This window comes from Branchiostoma lanceolatum, chromosome 6, assembly GCF_035083965.1.
Source record: "Branchiostoma lanceolatum isolate klBraLanc5 chromosome 6, klBraLanc5.hap2, whole genome shotgun sequence".
In the NCBI taxonomy this organism is placed as follows: domain Eukaryota; kingdom Metazoa; phylum Chordata; class Leptocardii; order Amphioxiformes; family Branchiostomatidae; genus Branchiostoma; species Branchiostoma lanceolatum.
The window spans coordinates 15,054,936-15,060,935 of record NC_089727.1 but is presented as its reverse complement, the minus strand read 5'-3'; positions in this window follow the sequence as shown (position 1 = coordinate 15,060,935).

Sequence of the window (6,000 nt, the reverse complement as noted above, 5' to 3'; positions counted from 1 at the left end):
GTTTAGACTTTTGACACTGCTTGCAGCTTTCTTGTACACGTCCTGTAACATCTTATGGCGCACAAATAAAAGGTCAGACAGTACAAACTGTGATTTTGTGTACTGAGTCGAGAATGGATGCTGACAAAGCCACAAGCCTAAGACATTGACTGATGGGAATCCTCGAAAGTACACTCAGTTACCACAGTACCTCTGCAAGGTGCAAAATAGATCATGTTTTACAATCATGAATAAAATATATGTACGACAGTGTTGTGAACCTTATTGGTCTGCGTGTGACAAGATTGGCAGTAGCTAGGTCTTTGTTTGGTGAAATGGGAGAGTTGATTGAATCATGAAAGCCTTGAACGGCTCTCTTCCAAGTTGGAGCTCCTTGCCTCTTTCCCCGTGCAAAGACCGGACTCTCGTAATTGTTTACAGATATGGACAGACATATACGCTCGTTCTCATTTAAATGTACACATTTTGTAACCTCCGGTACCGTTAAAAGTAAGACGTTCCTGACATTAAAATATGCCACATATAAGGTACCAAACTGCCGTTTTTAAAAATTAGAAAAGTTTTAAGTCATCGAAAAAACTACAGTTTGATATCTTATATGTGGCATGTCCTAATGCCAGGAACGTCTTATTTCAATCGGTAATGGAGATTACAAAATGTGTACATTTAAATGAGAACGAGCGATACGGATAAACATATTTCTGTTGTGTCCTCTGGTCAAAATCTAAAGACTAACGCAAATGATAACGACCATACTTACTAACTTCGGCACGCAAGAAATATCGATGATAAGCTCATCGCGGGAACAGTTCTAGCACCAAGGACATGACACCAGTCAACCACGAGGGACAAAAATTAAACACCGTGAGTAACCATGGAGGGAAAAGAAGTAGTTAGCAGCGTAAAATTGAATAAAAACTAAACCTAAACATTACATCTAAACCCAGCCATCACAATGACAGGGAATTATCCTCAAAAGTTGAAGAGAAGACAATCAAAACTCACAAGCAAGTTCAAACTCTATTCTTAAGATTTTCCTTACACTTCGAAGCTAAAGTAATATACCGTAGCAACCATGTATCGCTTAGGTGTTTTTTTAGACACCAAAACTTGTTGGTACTGTATGCAATGTTCAGATCTAAACTTTGAAATAGGAATGACTTTATCCATCGCTTATTGATGTGAAAATGCAATCAGTAAAACAGACAAATTCATTGAAGAGTCTGATCCGCATCAATCCTCAAACTCGTCTTCAGAAGCAAACTAAGCCCAGTGAAATGCCGCGATAACTAACATCGGCTGACAGCCGCTGTGACAGTCTGTTTGATTTAACACGTGTGCTGCTATATAGCCCTGAGAAATCGCACCTCTGTATCAGAAGAACATACAGCCGCCATATCGCCAAGACCTGCTAAAACAATGGCGGAAGGAACCCCCCTCCGACGTCTCATCCAGACGATGGAGGACGATCCTCTCCAAACCAATATGAAGCAATCAAGTGTAAGTACCGACTATGGAAATCCGGAAACTACCCTCAGGCCAGGTGACAGACATGGCTATCCCCCCATCCCCACTAACTGTGAGAAAAATGCAGACGGCGATCATCATCCCAACTTGTCTGCGGTGACTGATGTCACAGCTGAGAACGTAAGTGACGTATCCAGAAATAATGATGGTATGCCAGGCTTTGTTGGGGATGACAGCAACATGCGTGACATCCGACTTCCTCCGAGTGGACTTTACCGAAATCCGATGTGCGACCAGTACAACCTAAACCCTGATCTGATGTACTCGCAAAATGTCACGGGCCCAAATCCGACTTACGTGCCAAACGCTAACGACTCTGATATGGAATACCCACAGATCGTCTGCAACCAAAATCAGATAAACGAGCTAGACGTCTGCTCCAAACCCGCACACAGGCCGGCTAACAGCGATGGCACTCCCAGCATCGAGCCGTTGGCATCTACACAACGGGAGGGTCATGATGACGATGACAACAAACTCACAACAAGTACTAGTGGTGCTGCGGCTGAAAACGAAGAAATAGATGATATAACTCATGATGTCACTGTAGAAGTAAATGCTGTTCCGTCTGTGTCTCCCCCGTCCACCTCAAGACCTGCTAACAACGATCTCCACATCAAGCCATACGCTGTCAGGTATCAGACACATGACGAGAATCGTGGCGGTACGTCATACGCTGTGAGACATCAGGAAGATGATGAGGATGATTTGCCGAAAGAAATTGATGGTGCAGATGGCAACAGAAGAACATACCATACTGCATTTGGTGACGTCGATATCACACCATACGTTGTCGCCTACATGGGCCAATATGACATGACTGAAGTAACGCAACGTGACGCGCACATGGATGATACTGACACATCAGCCTCTGTCCCAAATGACAGTAAAGAACAGAGAATTCGACATCACTGGAGGACACTTTATCATCAAGATTCAAGTTTCAGTCCAAACTTTCTCATCCCAAACTCGATGTACGTGCCAAATGCTCCTCAACAAGCAGTTTGCAGTAAGTGTTGTCCTCATTTTCAGGTATTGATGTGCTTTTCCAGACCTCTATCTTTTTCATGCCTTCACCTCCACCTAGTCCCATCCTCATCTTGAGGGTCGGGGACCATGGTTGCTTCCAGCGCACAAGCTTCCTCCATTATTCCCTGTTCTTCGCCCTCTGAGTACAGTCTGCAAGTGACCTTCCTGTCCACTCCCTGATGTCGTCTCCCCATCTCCTGCGTGGCCTTCCTCTGCTTCTGCTTCTGCTGCTGTTGCCACAGATCTTGCCTTGCAGGGTGTGGGTTGAGATGTTCTGGGCTCGTAAGGTTTGCTATTATGCTTGACAATAACTAACAGGTACGTCTAGCAACAGATTATAATGAAGGCATCTCCCATGTATCTGCAGCACTTATTTCCTTTGTTTTCACTAAATCAATGATTCCTTTTATTTCAAAAGACTGTTAAAGAGCCGTGTCTTTCTTGTATTGACATTTTCACGTCATTTGTTTTATCAGGAGGTTCAAAACGACGGGTGGGCGTTGCTGTAATCACAATTGTCGTCCTGGCATTATTGGTCTCCGGCGGAATTCTCTCCGGCTTCCATTTCAACGACAAGCAGGACGCTCAAACGGCAAGCCCATGTCTTTTATTTTTGTTGTTGTTATAAACGCAGTATACTTCTGTGATTCTTCTGAAAGTATTACTTCAAGGGTCCTTTTTACTGAAGCGTGATATGCCAATGCTATACGTCAAGTTGATTGCCAATACCTACATGCGCATGCGCAGTGCAGTTGCCACAATGATAAGCCATGGAATCAGTTGAAATCCAATCAATCAATCAATCAATCAATCAGTCAACCAGCCAATCAATTAATCAATCAATCAACCACCCAATCTTTCTTTTCCACAGCGTGTTTTATCTTGAAAGCCCCCTTAGCTCTCTGGTGTTGTTTTTTTTTGTATTAAGAGGACACCTGAGTTGAGTAACTCTTGATTGGCTATTACCGTACCCTAGATAGCCGACAAGATGTTATTTCATGAACAACTGATTTTAACCTTGGGTACAGCTAAACCACCGGTGGACCTAACAGCAAGCCCAGCTTATCATCACATGAGAAACAGCAATCGTATAACAGAAATATAATTCTATTATAGGTAGGAACTACAAACAACACACGAGGTGCCACACAGTCACGAACCTCATACAGTTCAGAAGGTAAACTCGGTTCATGTAAAAGTTGGTGGGATGGGGTAAGCGAGTTGAATGAAAGATATCACACTCAAAAACGATACAGTCCAATGATCAGAGGTTGCTTTTCCCTCTCTTTTTCACCCCCTATCACTTTATAGATATTTCATTAGATTTTTTGTTTGTACCACAGATAGAATGGCACGCCTTCATTGTTACTAAGTCATGATCTTTGCTTCTTTGTATCCCTTTTTTGGTGGCTAGAAAACGAAAACATTAACAGAGACCACCATCGCCATGGTCGCGTCTTTTTTCATTACCAATCTTGTTTCACTTAAGGATGATGATTATGATAGTGAACCAACCAAAAGATCATGGAGATTTGTAGTAGCAAAATATGCAACACACTGTTACATGTTCTAAGCTGGTATTTTTACCCATATTTGAAGACGTTATTTAACTGTATCAATATGATAGCCATCAGTAGCACACTGACATGTTGTCTTCAACCTTTTATGTAGTCTCCAACCAGACCCAACAGTTTGATACGGTCTTTATGCAACCTATAGATCTGCTTGGAGATTACCTTTTATGCGCCCTTCTTCATAGGAGACTGAGTAGAACTTATTTGGTCTATTGTTTTCGAATATGAAATCAAATGTCACATACCGCTAAAGTAAATGTAAGTAAAGGAAAATCGATATACAACAAAAAATATAACGCTATATATGTTTTGGCTGTTTAGTTCAGTTCTCTCCTCCGTATAGGTATCAGCCGTTGTCTTCATCCGTACCAATACAGGTGTTCAGACTTTTGACACCAGGGGTTGAGTTATGTTGACTGCAAAATCCAGAAACACACACAGACACACAGCACATACTGGAGATGGCGGCACCACCGAGCCTCTTCACCTTATCCGTCAAAAGTGTGCCAAAGAACACACACGGATTCGGTGTGCCAACATCTGCACATTTGCCACAAAGAGCCGTTATTTTTAATGCAACTTATTCCAGTGTGCATGGATGATCCTTACGGGACTGAGTACCGCGGAAATATCTCTGTGACGGTAAGTGGGAAGACATGTCAGCGATGGGATGTCGGCTTTCCACATAGCCGTTCTTACCTGCCAGGGGACTATCCTGAGTTGGTGGAGAACTACTGTCGCAACCCAGACGAGGAGGGGAGCACCATTTGGTGCTACACAACGGACCCTAACACCCGCTGGGATCACTGTATCGACCCTGCATGCCTTTTTGGTAAAAACAAAACTGGTTGTTCTTTTCTGCTTTCTGTCTTTCTTTGGCTTCTGAACAAGAAACTAAAACAACGATTCACTGTTATTTTGAGAATTGTCGTGCTTTCTTTCGCATCTTGAAACAGATATTTGATAAAATAAGTTTATTGCAATTTCTTATTCCAGTCTGCACGGACAATTCTACCGGATCTGACTACCGCGGAAACGTCTCTGTGACGATAAGTGGGAAGACATGTCAGCGATGGGATGTCGGCTTTCCTCATAGTCGTTCTTACCTGCCAGAGGACTACCCTGAGTTGGTGGAGAACTACTGCCGCAACCCAGACGAGGATGAGCCCGGCTTGTGGTGCTACACAACGGACCCTAACACCCGTTGGGAGTACTGTTTCAACCCTGCATGCCCTTGAGATAAGAAACTTCCTCAGCCTCTATTATCGTCCTTTATGGTTGTACCACGATGTCTGTATAAATAAGTGCGTGAAATATGGGAAAACCTTCAAAATGCAGTCAGCAAAATGCCTGGCATCATCTGTTTGAGATTATACGTACTGCAACAGCATGCTCTTAATCTTCTAAACTCTCTAATTTTGTAAAAACACAGTATCGTACCAGGTCATCCCCGGGGCCCCGAGGCACAGAACTGTGCGCCAACAGGCCAGAGTCACTCAGAAACATTGACATATAGGTCGACCAACTTTCAACAAGCTAGTTGGTCAGCCCTAGCTGTGCATGCTGAACAGCCGAACTAATACATAAATAAATAAATAAATAAAAAATGAATTAAAAAACTGTCACAAGATCATTGTGATAGGAAAAAAACTATGAACCATTTTAAACGTGTATTTTTATCATGTATTTGAAGACTTGTAAAATATTTACATCCTTGTCAAATGTGTTTACTGGAGGAACAAGAAAGGTGACATCAATCTTTAAACAGGTGCTTTAGTATACATACTAAGTCACTTGGGATAGAAATGTAGGCATGTAGCATTCCCTGGCATCAGCAAATATACTTTAATAAGCAAATCACTTCAATATA